The 16,422-nt window shown below is 36.7% G+C and overlaps 2 long non-coding RNA genes across 8 annotated transcripts in view; one reads left to right on the forward strand and one right to left on the reverse strand.

Moving 5' to 3' along the window:
* The window catches only part of LOC105477030 (uncharacterized), a 93,442-nt gene extending 81,853 nt beyond the window's left edge, over positions 1-11,589 (reverse strand). For all 5 annotated transcript variants that reach the window (XR_011616853.1, XR_984415.2, XR_011616852.1 and 2 more), the window contains exon 1: positions 11,451-11,589. This is a non-coding gene — a long non-coding RNA (uncharacterized lncRNA). The remainder of the gene's footprint in view (positions 1-11,450) is intronic.
* Positions 1-16,422, forward strand: part of LOC105477031 (uncharacterized) — a 381,703-nt gene that overhangs the window by 55,237 nt on the left and 310,044 nt on the right. The window contains exon 1 of one of the 3 annotated variants that reach the window (XR_011616855.1): positions 4,034-4,093. The exons of the other annotated variants lie outside the window; for them this stretch is intronic. This is a non-coding gene — a long non-coding RNA (uncharacterized lncRNA). Of the gene's footprint in view, positions 1-4,033; positions 4,094-16,422 lie in introns of those variants that run through there. 3 annotated transcript variants of the gene reach the window in all.

The raw sequence follows: 16,422 nt of genomic DNA on the forward strand, positions 1-16,422 counted from the left end.
CTCCTTGACCTCCCAAAGTGCAGGGATTACAGACACAAGCCACTGTGTCCAGCGAGGGGCAAGTTTCCTACCATGGATCTTCTTTTTTATTTGTTGCCTTTTATTTTCCCTATCAATTTTAGAATTATTTTGCCAAGTTACAAAACATGTCTTTGTACTTCTTGGAAGAAAGTTTTCATCTGTATGATGTTTGTTCTGTCTTGGAATATGATTTCCCTTTATTTTATTTAAGTCTTCATTTTTGTCTATGACCTCATGTCAGTTGCCAAAGCTCTCAGCATCCGACCCGCCTTCCTCTTCGACCTATTCATCGCTCTTTCCTGTTGCACTCCAGGCTGTTCCAGTCTCAGAAAGTTACAGATGCTCTCTCCTTTATCTGTAATCCTTTTTCTTCACATGGCTAATGACTTTTTATCATTTAAAATTTTGCTCAAATGATACCTTATGAAAGTGTTTTTCTGTCACCACTTTACTTAAGTAGCCTCATCGTGGCCCCAGTCATTCACTTTCAGGTTACTCTGATTTATTTTCTGTCTGATGCTTATCACTATTACAGTCATGTGCGCTCATTTCCTTACTTGTTTATTTCTAACACCCCCTAATTAGTTGAAACCATGAGAGCAGGGGCTTTGTCTTCTGGTTTCCTGCAGGTCATCAGTGCTGGGAACAGTGTCTAGCACTGAGTAGATGTGCAGCACATATTAGGTGAATGAATGGTTGATCTTTTCTCAGCTCTATCAACTGTCTTCACACTCTTCCTTCTGCTACTTATACAAACCAGTTGGACAGATTTTCTAGGTGAAATTATTTGACTGCCTGAGAAAATCAGTGAGGTAATGACTTGTGACTTTTCCAACTGAGTATCAGAATCACAGGTCAGAAGACTGAGATCCCCTCTGCTACTCAGGTCCATGTCCCCCACCTCCCACTCTCATTTTTGGCTGTGCTGATATGACTGGCAGGACCACCATCTGTGACTCCCTGAGGCATCACAGTGAAACAACTGAAGCAGAATACATACTCAAAAACAAGTGAACAGAATCAAATTCACTCTCGGTAGCTCAGATCTTTACAGATGGAAATAACGAATCAGAAAATGATCTGGAACAGTGGTTTCCATGTCTGGCTTATGATATGTCACCTAAAATATCTTGACAAATATGGCTATTTAAACTCACCCCAGTCCTACCGAATCAGAACTTTCAAAGTTCATTAAAACAAGCAAACAAAACCCACCAATGGAACTCTTGTGGGGTTCTGACATACTTCAATGTTGAGGAAACACTGCTAAGCTGAGATGGGCAATTGACTATGTGTGTAATCAATGTGAACTGATGCAGAGATCATAGATAATGGTCCATGCATTTAAAAATTTTATGGAATTATTAGATTGGTGGTCAAATAATAAACTAAACAATCTAGTGTTTTTTATGCTCTAAATTGATGAAAAAGTTCTATAAAGTCTGCATAATACCCAAATACGGCCGGGCGTGGTGGCTGAAGCCTGTAATCCCAGCACTTTGGGACACCGAGACGGGCAGATCACGAGGTCAGGAGATCGAGACCACAATGAAACCACGTCTCTATTAAAAATACAAAAAAATTAGCCGGGCATGGTGGCGGGCACCTGTAGTCCCAGCTACTCAGGAGGCTGAGGCAGAAGAATCGCGTGAACCCGGGAGGCGGAGCTTGCACTAAGCCGAGATCACATCACTGCACTCCAGCCTGGGCGACAGAGCCAGACTCCATCTCAAAAAAAAAAAAACAGAAAACAAAAACTCAAATACAAGAATAAGGCTTTTGTTCTACAACATGATGAAATGGATTCTGCTACTTACCTGTACTGCCTGCTCTGTAACCAGAATAATTTAAAGCTTAATTCAATGTCTAAAAATGCATTGCTAGTTAGAAATGCAGATTGCTGAGCTTCATTATAAAGATATTGAGTCTTAATCTCTGAATGTGGAACCCAGAAATCTGAATGTTTATAAAACTTTTTGTATGATCCCTTTGTATGATCTCACACTACCATGTGCGAATCATGGAAGCATAGATTTGGACTCCTTTTGGGGTGGGGCTACTTGAGTTCAAATGGGTCTCACAGGGTGATCCTGGGCAAGTTACCTGTTTTCATCTTGCATTTCCTCATCTGTAAAATGGGAACCAATATTATCTGCCTCAGGGATTGTTGTGAAGGTTAAATGAGATCATCAATGGAAAGTAATTGACAAAGTGCCTGAAAATTTACCAAAAAAGGACTCAGTAAACATTAAGTCTTACTTTTACTAACCACTTGCTTTACTTGTTTATCCCTAGTTGGAATTTTCTGTCTATTCTGTAGCAGTATCTCAAGAGATGGTTCTCAAAACATGGCTCTGGACTACAATCATCAACATCAGTTGGAAACTCGTTGGAAATGAAAAATTTTGGATCTCACCCAAATATAATGGGTGAATCTCTGATTGTGGGACCCAGGAATTAATGTTTAATAAGCCCTCTAGCTGGATGATTTTGATGCATGCTGAAGTTTGAGAGTCACTGATCTAGGAGGACTAAATAATAAAAGGATTAATTGAAAACGAGAAGCAAACTGTGAAATAAGTTACAGTTAAACAGGTAATTTTTAAAGATACATAATCTTTCTCACATACATATACATATCAACTACCCCCCACCACACATACACATTCATTCTAAACTGTGAATAATGCAGGTTGTGTTCATCTAAGGAATGTTCAGTTTCTCTCAGACTCACGCTTGCTCTGGTTTTGTTTAGTGTTTCTCCTATCAATACCCTGGTTCCATATCATCTGCTGTGGCTCTTCTGTATTTCACACTATTCCCTATTTTTATAGTAGTGTTTCCTGGAATATTTACTTTCTGTATTAGGTTTCAGTGTAGAAATAGACTGAGAGTAGACATTGGAGATAGATAGGCATTATATGAAACCAACTCAGTTTGTTGACTTTGGACAAGTTAACCCCAGAATTCTAGATTTTTCATCAGTTAAAAAGGGAGAATGATACCCTCCTTAAAATTTTCTTTTGAAGGCTAAATGTAATATATGTAAATTATATAGCACAGTGCCTGACACATAGTGAGCATCCAAAAAAATGTTGGCTAAGGCCGGGCGTGGTGGCTCAAGCCTGTAATCCCAGCACTTTGGGAGGCTGAGGTGGGCAGATCACCTGAGGTCAGGAGTTCAAGTCCAGCCTGTCCAACATGGTGAAACCCCAAAAATACAAAAATTATCTGAGCATGGTGGCATATAATCCCAACTACTTGGGAGGCTAAGGCACGAGAATTGCTTGAACCCAGAAGACAAGTCGCAGTGAGCCAAAATTGTGCCACTGCACTCTAGCTTGGGTGATAGAGCAAGATTTTGTCTCAAATAGTAATAATAATAAAGTTAGCTAATATACTAATTTCATAGAATGTTCAATCTTACAGCCATTGCTAATATTAATATTTTATATAGAGAGCACTAACCAAAAATATAGACTGTTTTTTCTATGCCTGTTCCTATTTCTACAGAAATTTAGGGAAGAGCCACACTCTTTTCCAGTATGCACAGAGCAAAAATATCTGTAGACCTCCTTGTTACTATCAAATTTCTAGAGGACTAGAGTAGGATTGAGAAAGTTACAATCACTTATGATAACCTGTGTTTGGGATCATTACACCCTAATCATGTTGTCAAATAGAAATTGAAAGCTTCCCTCAATGTATTTATGGCACTGAATTTGCCCATATTCTGACACTATTTTACCATCAGTTAGAATAGAAAGTGACAGTCAGTAGAGTTTTCTTTTTATATCTGTGGCACAATCTTCAGAGCAGCCTCTTGTATAGGCAACCAGACATGAAGTTGCAAAGTCTTTATTAGAATATGCTCCGTGTCTCACTTATTTAAGTTGAAGTGGCTGCAGCAATGTGGACCTGCGTCCAGATCTGTGCTCTGGTTCAGATCTGTGCTCACTCACTTTCATTATAACCTTGAGCCAATTGCTTCATTTCACTTGCTCTCAGAGATAATTAGTTCAACTTTCTCATTTATAAAATGACTGGGTACATTTTGACTGGTTCAATTTTGGTGAGTATTTTGTCAGTACTGGCAAATATGTGTTTTCTGTCTTGTTTTGCATGTCATAATTGACATTCAGTTTGAATATTTACTTGTGCTGTGCAGATTTTCTATAGTCTAACTTATTTTTTGGTCTGCTTGTTTTATCAGCCATAAAGAGGGATTGTTAAAATATCTCTTCCCATATGTTGAAGCTACCTTTTGGATTGCATACAAATGTAAAAGTGTTACATCTTTCTGGTGGATTGGTTCTTTTATCATTATGAAATGTCCTTCTTTATATCCAGTATTGCTTTATGCCTTGATGTCTACTTTACAGATTTGAATAGTTATATAAGCATTCTCTTGGTAAGGTGATCCTGATTTATCTTTTTTCAATCCTTTTACAATCAACCTTTCTTCATCCTTTTATTAAAGATGTGTATCTTTCAAGCATCATATAGCTGAGTTTTGTTTTCAGGAATTCTAATGTGCTGTGCACAAGGGTATTTTCATTGCGTTCATTATGCTTGGAAATTTGTAGAGTTTATTATTATTGTTGTTGCTATACATTTTTATTCAAATTGAAATGAAAAATACATAGAGAAAAACACATATATCTTTAGTATGCAGCACAATTAATTTTCACACCGTTGATCAAGCACCCAGATCAAGAAAAAGAATATGCCCAAACTCTAAGCCTTTCTCATTCTCTCTTTCAGTTCCTATTCTCCCAAAGTAATCCTTATCTTGATTTCTAAGATCATAGATAGTTTGTGCTGTTGCATCTTCCCCATTCTCTTTCACACCTCTTCCCCGAGTCTAAACAAACACATTTTATATCTTTTCACTGTGTCCTTTACATCTCATCCTTTTTTTCTCCGTGTGTTTCATTTCTATCTTCTCTTTACTTATTGTCCAATTCACTAATTCGCTCTTCTGGTTTTTTGACTAATTTGCTGTTAAACCCATATATAAATTTTTCATTTAGGTTATATTTTATACTTGTAGAATGTCCATTTGATTTTTTTAGTGTTTCCAGTTCTCTGATAACATTTTTATTACGTCATCTCTATTTTGAGCATACTAATAATAGTTATTTAAAAATTAATATCTGGCAACATGAATATAAAGATGTTTTCTATATTCTTACTATTGAGTTTTTCCTTTTTTATTTATTCTGTTAGCATGTCTTATGGAATACACTAAAAGTTTTATTGAGTGCCTCACATAACTAATAAAAAAATGTAGAGATAATGTTCGATTTATCTAGAGGGAATTTTGTTTTGCTTCTGGTAACTATTTAGGCTAAGAATACATCTCCTTAATCCAGTCAAGAAGTGATGTGGTTTAAAGTTGGATTTCCTTCTCTGTCCAGGCTGATCCATTTGCTTACCCATGCCTTAAGATCTCATCTTCCATCAGTTCTAATTGAGAGTCTAGACCCTTTTTCAGAGTCCCTTCTTCTCTGTGGGCCATACTAAAAATTTTGCATACTCCCAGACACATAGCATTGCCGAAAGCTCTGCTCAGCTTCTCAAAGTCTGTCGCCTCTTGAGAATCAGCAAACACCTCAAAGGGAAAAGTAGTAATAAATGTTGAGTTCTTTGTGTATGTTTTGTTTCTGGGATTGTTATCCCTTAAGCCTCTTTTTACCCCTGTAATGCTTTCAGAGACATTTTTTAAAATTCTATCCTTTCTGGTTGTTCTCAGAAGGAAGGTTCATCTGCAAAAGCCCCTCCTCAATTACTGGAAGCAGAAATCCTTAGAGCCCAATGTGATAATTTATTTTATAAACATATAGTCTTCTTTACATGGACCTTTCAGTACGATCGGTGCAATTAAATGCTATACAATTAGACATTTTTATCCACGAGTGTTCCCATTATATATTTTGGATATCTGCATAAACCTTCTATCAAAAAAAGAATAAATTTTCTTGTAAGGATTAGACTAGTGAGTGATCAAAATATTTATTTATCCAAAATATCTTCAATAGTATCAAAAACAACATTACCCATCTGTAGACCTGAAACTCTAGGGACAAAACTTATACAAAACCAGGTGTTAACATAGCTATTCTTCGATTGACTAATTTAACTCAGTGATACATAAAAAATGAACAGAGTATTTTAGTTATGTGGGATAGAGTAGTAAATTGATTATGCGCTCTTTAAAATCCATGTTGAAATTGTATTTCTTAAAAATAATTGCTTTTACGTAATACAGTGAAGATTCACATTCTGGGAGACAGTAATCGCCTACATATTTTTCTTCTATCCCAATAAAATACTTTCATGGTGTTTTGAAATTATTTTGTGGGAAGGGGAACTCAGAGATTGACAGCCTGGTAAGAGGAGAAAATGCAGCACTCTTGATTTGAAAGTAAATAGACCACCTTAGAATCTCTGAAATTGTCAGGAGGCTTTGTGAAGACATTCTTATGCTGGCAACTGCGAGTCCATCTGTTGTTTTAATTTGTCTCTCTAATAATTCCCCGGAGTTGCACTTGGTTTGAATATTGGAGAAAACAGAAATGAATCAGGTTCTTTTCTTTTAATATTAATCCAAAAATTCAGTGTGGTATATTAATCATCACCTATATCCCTTCAAGGTTGTTTGATTTCATTAACCTTTACAATATCCCAATTAAATACAAGTATATTCATTTTGTCATTCATACTTGATTTCTTTAGGTAATCAAACTATGCAATTTTCCGTGATTCTTTTTATGTGAACACCATTGCAATTTGTAGAATGTTTTTTCTTTTAAAACAATGTCACATATCTAAATAATATAGCAGTATAAAATATTTGTTCTTTATTGAAGAAAAGGAAGCATCCATTTTCTTTTACATGTTTTCTAATTTGACAGGCAATCTTCAGTATATCTAATAATTTCAAAAGATCATTTTGTTGTGCTTCATTACTATATCTTGTAATTTGGAAAATGATACGTGGTATACTGAAAGTTCTCTATACCTAGATTATATAATGCTGCTCTTATGGATATTATTGGTAACTTACATATGTTGCTTATTTTTCTACGAACACACTTTTTTTGCTGAAATGTTGGCAGCACTTCATTAACAATGGCTGTGAATTTAAAACATCAAATATTATTTATTATCTAAGGTATAATTAAACACTTATAATCAAGTTCTTTGAAGCCTAAGTCAACCTCTGTTCTCGTGGTATAATGTTGGGAAACACTAACTGTAAGCCGTAATAGATTCTTCAGACCCCTGTTAAGCAGAATAATTATTGTATATTTGAAAATAACTGAAATAAGTAGAATTTGAATTTTCCTAACACAAAGAAACGATAAATGTTTGAGGTAACCAATACCTCTGTTACTGTGATATTTTGAAAACACATGCAATGCAAAATACAATGCAGATTGGATGCTTGTATCAAAATATCGCAAGTACTCCATAAATATGTATTACTATTATGTATCCATAATAATCAAAAATTAAAAAAACATAAACTGGGCTAGAATCATTATTCCCCTGCTACTTCCAGGTATGAAGACCTAATCTAAATGTCCAACACTGAGAGGAAAATCAGTGAAAATGGAACTGAATAGATAAACCTCATTTCCTTTTGGATTTTATTCTTTGTTTATTTCTTTCACCACTCCCTCCAGGCCAATTCACCCTCAGCCAGTGTCAAATTAGTCTGGGAAGAAAATATGCAAGCAAAGGCTGCTGATCAGATTGTAAAGGGGAGGAGAACAGAATCCAGAGTCATGAGCCTGAGGTTTCAAGTCTGTGTTATCAGAGAAGAAAACCCAACTTTTGAACTCATCTTTTGCATTTTCATTGCACCACCTTCAGTCAAGCACTGAAACTTACAATTTTATGAAGGGGAAAGGAGAGTTAAATGAACTATGTGATTCTCCGTCTCAAAAAAAAAAAAAAAAAAAAAAAAAAACAAACAAACAAAAAAAAAAACTGCAAGTTGTAAGCACCAAAAGGCATAGAAAAGGACTCTGAGACCCAGAAAACTACTTGACTAGAGCAGTCAGATTCTGTTCATGTAGAGTATTGATGAAAGCAGACTGTGTGTACAAGTATATTTGTTTTATTTAGTTAGATTAAAAGGTTTACTTCCAGCATATTATCATAATAGCCATGGAGAGTTATGGTGTGCTATTTTAGAATACATTGACATTTGCTAAGGTGCAGGAGGCACTGTTAGTGACACTATACTTTGGGTATAGGAGGGTGACCAGTGGGGTGTTCTGAACAGTCCTGCACCAGAACCATTCAGCAGAAGCAGAATGATAATAACTCCTAATGTGCCAATATTGGAACAGAGGAAGTTCAATTTGAAAGGAATTAAGTTAACGATGTATTGACTGAGAGAAATATTCAGTGTTAATTGGATGGCATTCCGAATGAGCCTGCTATGCAATACAGCTGTTTGTTAAAGGAGGGCTTTGGCCTAGATTTGTCCTTGCTCTGTCTGAAATTGCCATGGTGTTTTCACAGCAGATTCAAATGAAAGCCTAGTTAAGCAAATGGAACCTACACGTTGAATTACGTGCATGTATGTATGTACGTGTAAACATATACATGAGTTTGGTCTAATTTTCTTCACAGTTCCTTTCAATGTGGCCATGGCAAAGAATATGATAAATGATAATTTGTGAACTCTATAGAAAATTTCTTGCAAACTTTAATCTTGTGGAAATGCAAAGGAAAATATAATATTGGCAGTGAATATGATATTCTGTAATTCAGATAAACATTTCATGGGGTGATGATAAACTGGAATTCAGATGGTTGATATTGGCTGCTGGATTTTAAAAATAATTTAAACAAGTATCTTTAAGAAGCAAAATTATTGTGTGCATGACAATATAATTTTTAACAGTTTTATTGAGGAATAATTTAGATGCATAAAATTCACCAGGTTTTAAGTGTGTATTTTTAGTACATTTACAGAGTTGTACAATCATCACCACAGTAAATTTTAAAACATTCCCATTACCAAAATAGGAAATAGGTTTATTTATTATAACAAAAATTTACTATGCAATTATTCAGTAAGTATATATATTATTTCCTTTAATAAGTAGAATTTATTAATCTCTAAATATATATAAAGTGATTTAGAATATATTTTATTGAAAATTTCTGATAAATATATGTATCTCACTAACATATATCTATGAGATAACCAATCTGCTAGGACACAAATTCCAACAATTTGTGTCTACTAGTGCCTGCTAATAGTGCTAGCAAAGAGAGTTAGTATACATATTAGCCAGGTTGATAAAAATTGAGTTAAAATTTTTCTCTAATCTGAAAATATAACAGAATCTAGTCTCAGAGACCATAATGTAAGTGTGGAAACAAGGATATAAGACATATTCAAAAAATAATTCACAATACAAAATAAGAAATGCAGCCGATATTTACTATTTATATTATTATTACTGTTGATAATTAATGATAGTTAAAGATTCTATATGATGCAGAATATCATATAAGAGAACATTTAGTTTGAGCCATGTTAGAAAGGGAAAATTTGTTGGAAAAAGATACTTTATATGAGAGAGCTTGTAGGCTGGGAAGAGCTCAATAAGTGACATAGAGGAACTATAAGAGCATTATAAATAAAGCCTAATAACGTAAGCCAAACCACAATGATGAGAAGCTTAATGTTCCTGAAGGAAAGACTAGTTTAATTGGTTGGAAGGTACAGTGTAAGGAGGGGTTGGGGGCAGTTTCCTTCCTGGGTACAACTAACCTCAATACTCCAGTAACAAGTCTATGCTCAGCCTGTTGGAAATGGGAAAATTTAGCACATTTTTTTAGCAGGAGCTTATGGTTGAAGGGTTATTTCAACATTAATTTGATGACACATTCTTGGATTGATCAAAGAGAAAAATTAGTAAAAACAAAATTCCATATACATGAATGTTGTGGAAATCTGAGGGATATGGGCATAATTACAGTGATTGCTATAAAACAGAAAGGAAAGCATGAAAGAGAGAGACAGGAAATAAAAAGCTACAAGCTTTGGTGACTGAATAGATCTGGAAGGAAAAGTTGAAAAAAATAAGTAGAATGTCTAAGGCAGAGAACAAAAAATGCCAGATGTGGGTGAAATGTGCCAGGCTTGTTGGTGGCCGTGTTGGGGGAGGGTGTGTGCACTCTCCCTTCGATAAGAAGCCCCCTTCTTTCCTTAGTCTTATGTGCATATGTCCTCTGAAGGCCCTGAAGTTGGCATAGCTAGCTCTAAGGCTTCAGGCTTAGGTGATCAGAAAAGGCACCTAGTAATTTTGCACAGTTGAGGGGAGGGCATATGAAAAGCCATATGTTGTGTTTTCAAATGTTGGAAAAAAATCTTTAAAAACCAATTTACTTCTCATTTTATATGCTTGAGTCAATTCTGTTCTTTAATTATCTATGTCAACAAAAATAGGCGAGTGTTTCATTTTTATTTCAAGTCAGTTTCCCTTTTTGTATTTTCATGCACAAACATGAAAAAGAGCAATTTATTGATTTTTTGGACAAATAACCCATACAACGTATTATATTTTGTATCATTGCATATAGCACCTCTTTCTGCAGCTCTCGGGACTCTATGCAATTGACTCATTGCTTGGGCCAATGGCTCAGTCTATGCCTCTGAACTGAACTACCAGACTTTTTAAAATTACCTTTCAAATGAAAAGTACCATGATCTAGAAAATTTTATTTATATTGAATCCTATGAAGTTCCTAATTGTGGGAGTTCCATAAAATCCAAACTTCATATCTGCAAGTTAGTACTTCAGTTTTTTCAAAGTGGTCTCACGCTTTGACTCTGGGCCAGCTCTTTTTCCTTACTTCTCCATACATGCAGGTTAGTGTATCATGAAAATTCATTTATTGACTTTTTTGAGATGGCGTCTCGCTCTGTCACCCAGGCTGGAGTGCAGTGGCACAATCTCGGCTCACTGGAACCTCTGCCTGCCTCCCGGTTCAAGCAATTCTCGCGCCTCAGCCTCCCGAGTAGCTGGGATTACAGACGCACACCACCACGCCCAGCTAATTTTTTTTTTTTTTTTTTTTTTTTTTTTTTTTTAGTATTTTAGTAGAGGTGGGGTTTCACCGTGTTGCCTAGGCCGGTCTCAAACTCCTGAGCTCAGGCAATACGCCCACCTTGGCTTCCCAGCATTTATTGTCTTTTAAAAATCATAGGCTTTCAGAGCTTTTGAGAAAAGCTATTATCTTAACATGAGTAACCTGAGACTCAGAGGAAATCCAATGACTTACCCAAGATAAACACAGTAATATGAGCCAAGACTAAAATTTAGGACTCTTAGCTCTTTCTTTCTACACCAATCGACTAGACAGTTAAATTATTATGAATAATCATAATTTCTTACTTGCGTTTTCGGAGTTTATAATGCTGAAAATCCCAGCTCAACAACGTTGCCTTTTCAACTCCTCAGGAGGGTAAACAACCCCACAAGTTGATGGAGAACCCTGTCAAGTTCATGAACTGGAGCCACATCAGAGGAGTGAGCGCAGTGTGAGCTGTTCATGCGCATTTAGTCCCAGAACTCTGGGGAAACACGTTGAGTCCTTTGACACATTTTTGCTCCTTGGTTTATCATTATGTGCTCTTGGCCCAGTTACAGTGGATAATTCTTGAGGGCTATTATTAAGATATGAGCAAGGGAAAAAGAGATGCGTAAGTTCTGATTTTAGTATATAATGTAGGCTAGAGGAGCAGAAAGAGTCTAAATCAGCTCCATAGGGCTTGGGGTCGATGATATTATGATCATTAACATTTATTGAGCTGCTACTATTAACCATCAAGCACTGGTGCAGATGCTTTTCATGTAGTACTTAATTTAATCCTCACAGCACCCCTAAGTGATTCTCTCAGTCTAGTTTCCCTCAGATGACCGTGAGACAAGTATTCGAGTACAAGCAGTTTATGTAAGTGATGATCTCAGGGAATACTGGGAGGAGCATAAGGAAGTGAGATAGAGAATGGAAAGATGCCAATAAAAGGTGCCTGATGCAACAAATTATGACATGGACAACTGGGGCTTACTCTGCTACACACGTGGTCAGAGCAGCTTCTGTAAATTTAAAAGTATTCTCAAGTTTAAAAAGTGCATTTTAAAAAATCTTGTCAAATTTAGCTGGATTTCAATTGTGTAAAAATGCTAGAGGTGACAAGGAACGCTCACAAGTTTTGTTCAGACTTGCCCATTGTAGGAATGGCCCTGACTTTTGCATACATCAATCAGCTATGTTGGATCATGTATCTTTGCATTGGCGAGACAGACAGGTGCTCCTTAACCTAGGTCACTATTTAGTAATCATATACTTCTTTCCTCTTGGGTATCATCTGGACTGCTATGCAGGAAGGAGTACCAACAAATCTTTCCCAGAAGTAAAACTGAAACAAAGAGCCAGTTGTTTCTTGGAAGTGAATTTCAACGTGTGATACCTGTTTGGCTCACTTTCCAAGGTATGGGTGTTACACATGTGAGGAGGCGACTTAGGCTCGTGCTAGGTTTTATGATTTAGTAGTATAGTACAGTGATATTATTAGATCACCCACAGTTCCAACCCCCAAACTCAGTTGAGTGCACCCATAAAACTGTTGAAATAACAATACACTGTTGTTTTCCAAGGCTTCCATAGCAAAATATCGTAGGCTGTGTGGCTTAAACAATAGAGATGTATTTTTGATAATTCTGGAGACTGAAAATCCAAAATCAGTGTGTGGGAAGGGTTGATTTCTCCTGCGACGCTGCTCCTTGGCTCACAGGGAGTTGCCTTCTTGCCATGTCCTCACATGACCTTTCCTCTGTGCACAACCATGGCCCTGGTGTCTCTTCCTCTTCTTATAAGGACACCATTCCTATTGGATGAAGGCCCTACCCTTCTGACCTCATTTAATCTTAATTAGTTTTGTAAAGGCCCTATCTCCAAATCCAGTCACATTGTGGATTAGGGTTTCAACATATTAATTTGCGGAGAACACGATTCATTCCACAAGTGCACCAAATCCCTCGTTATTCAAATGAACTTACAGAAAAATATGCATTACCCTTGCTGATGCTGTTCTCTCAGATAAGCTCTATGCTTTATCTCTGAATTTGTCACGCCCTGTTATAATGTGCATATACATTCCTATTCATAATTATCCTGTTATGTTGCCACAGCAGAAATCAGCATTTTGTAAAGGCAGGTGGGTGGGGGTGGGGGCGCTGTTAACCTCTGGGAAAAAAATAAGACTCAGTGAAATGCTTAAGTGTGCCAGGAAAGCAAATGCTATTAAATATTCTTAGACATACATGACTGTTCACCAATGGAGACCAATTTCAAATACGAAAATTAGTTAAGTTCTTGTACACTAGAGAAGAACACAAGGAATGGGAGAACTTCTGAATGATATAATCTGTTCCTGCTGATCCTTGAAATTCCCATTGCTGGGCCGGTCACAGTGGCTACTGCCTATAATCCAGCACACTGGAAGGCCAAGGGGAGTGGATTGCTTGAGTCCAGGAGTTCAAGACCAGCCTGGGAAACATGGTGAAACCTGATCTCTACAAAAAAAATACACATACACGCAAAATTAGCTGGGCATGGTGGTGCCCACCTGTATTCCTAGCTACGTGAAAAGCTGAAGTGATAGGATCTCTTGAGCCCGGGAAGTTGAGACTACAATGAGCCATGATTGTGCCACTGCACTCTAGCCTGGGGAACACAGTGAGACTCTGTCTCAAAATAAATAAATAATTAAAAAATAAAATAAAATCCCATTGGCTTCACAGAGAACTAGAGAGTTGAGTAATTACACTAAATTGTAGGCAATATTTTTTGTGATAATAATTAATACGATTATTCAGGTAACTGCTGTCAAACTTTAGAAGTATGGAGAGTAACAAGGAATATTAGGCACAAAATAAGAATTATGAAAATATGTCCAAGCTGATAAGAGTTGACTTCAATTTGCTTCATAAAGCTACCTGACCATGAAAGATACATTACAGTAGCCTGAGATTTGTTAATAAGTTTTTCTTGTTCGAGCCTGCTGAAGTATTTCAAGTTTTTAAATTTTATGCCAAGTAAAAATATGTTCACATGTATAAATATTTAGGACCTGAGTGATGGTACTCTGGTGTTTTAGTTTCTAAGACATAGTTTTATTTCACTTCTGTGATGGTTAATTTTAGGTATCACCTTGACTGGGTTAAAGGAAACCCTGATAGCTGGTATACCATTGTTTTGGGGTAGGTCTGTGAGGGTGTTTCCAGGGAAGAGTGAATGAGTGGACTACATAAGGAAGTTCTGTCCTTACCCAGAGAGGGCATGAACCACCCAATCAGCCTAGCACCAGCATAGAACCAAAAGGCAGGGGAAAGGCGAATTGGCTCACTTGATCTCTTTCCTCTGTGGATGAGTCTATCTTCTCCCGCTAGTCTATCTAGACTTCTCCCGGTAGTCTATCTCTATCTTCTTGGATATCAGAACTCCATGTTCTCCAGCCTTCAGACTCCTGGACTTGCCCCAGTGGCTCCTTAGGTTTTCAGGCCTTTGGCCTTGGACTGAGAGTTTCACAGTCAGCTTCCCTGGTTCTGAGGGCTTCAGACTTGGACTGAGCCACACTACCCACTTTTCTGGTTCTCCAGCTTAAAGATGGCTGACTATGGGACTTCCCGGTCTCCATAACCATGGAAGCCAATTCTCTTAATGAATCCCCCTCTCATATGTCAGTATCTATATATCTATACTAAATCTATCTATATCTATATTACATATATATAGAAACATACCCTACTTTTTCTTTAGAGAACCCTAAAAATCTTCTAAGAAAATTATCTTGGAATTGAGCTTTATTAGAAAAGAAGAATGAGTATCTTATTGAATTATTCATGTAAATATTTACCAGTCATCATAAGACTGATATTTAGTTTACTTAAACTAAGTTTGTAATTAGATTTTCTCATAGAACATAATTTTTCTGTCCTGCTATTATCATTTATCACATGAGACACACCAGCCTATATAAACCTAAATAGACTGTATTTGAAGAACATAGGCTTAAAATTAAAATAGCATTTTTAAGCTGAGCATAACTTGGAGGTTATAATGTCTATCCTCTTTCAGAGGAGGCACTCTGCCCTTTTGTCTCCATTTCACAATTATAAACACCTTTAGTGTGATAAATGAGAAGTAACATTGGACAATCTGGAACACTGAAATCCAGCCCTGGCCTGTCTACTTAATGGCTTAGTGAACTTAAGTCAAAGTAAGCTCTAGCTCTACCATTAAGTAGGCATGAGTTCAAATCCAGGCTCTCCTGTTCATCAGTTTGGGACCTCAGGTAAGTTGTCGAATGAGGAATTGATTTCTTTGTATGTGCCTAACTTTGGTTAACATAAAGAAAGATATCGTATATCCCAACTTATGTTTTGAGGATTGTTCTCTGTAGAATATTCTTATGTTAATCTGCTCTATAAAAGATCACAGTTTCAAGGTTCGAACAGTAAAAATATTTATTTTTTAAAAATTTCAATGAGTAAAGTAATTTTATACTATGTCCATGAGAGCCTAGAAGGAAAAGTGATCAATTTCTAATATTGCCAAATAAAGCCTCCTTGGGTCAGATAGAGTAGGTAAGACCATACCACACTACCCCACCTGTGGTAGGTAGTTTTGTGAGTCAGCTTGGCCAGACTATGGTACCCATTTAATCAGACACTAACCTGGATGTTGCTATGAAGATATTTTGTACAAGTCGTTAAAATCTATAATCAGTTGACTTTTTTTTTTTTTTTAACAAAAAAGAAGATTAATAATCTGGGTGAATCCTATCCAATCAGTTCAAGGTCTTAAGAGCAAAACTGAGGTTTCCCTGAAGAAGAACTCACAGCTGTGCGCCACAGTGCCAACTGCTGCCTGGGAGTTTCCAGCCTACCAGCTTGCCCTGCAAATTTCAGACTTGCCAGCCACCACAGTTGTGTAAGCCAATTTCTTGAAATAAATCTCTTTATGTCCTACTTGATCATCCTATTGGTTTGGTTCTCACATAGAGCCCTGGCTAATACACCTCTGTGAACTGGGTTTTAGGGATACAAAAATTAATGAGAAGTAAATCCCAAATTCTGATAGTATTGGAGGAGAAGCCTGTGTGGAAAACTGAGCATGCTCTCAACAGGAACAGTTAGGGAGTGCGGGAGGCTGGGATTACTGGAGAAGAGTGAGAGGCTGCTGTAGTGAATAACTTATTTGTTCATGTAGTGAATTAAGTAGTGTCCCCCGAAATCCATGTCTACTTAGAACCTCAGAATGTGATCTTATTTGGAAGTAGGGTCTTTACAGGCATTATTA

Source organism: Macaca nemestrina, chromosome 19 (genome assembly GCF_043159975.1).
Source record: "Macaca nemestrina isolate mMacNem1 chromosome 19, mMacNem.hap1, whole genome shotgun sequence".
NCBI lineage: Eukaryota > Metazoa > Chordata > Mammalia > Primates > Cercopithecidae > Macaca > Macaca nemestrina.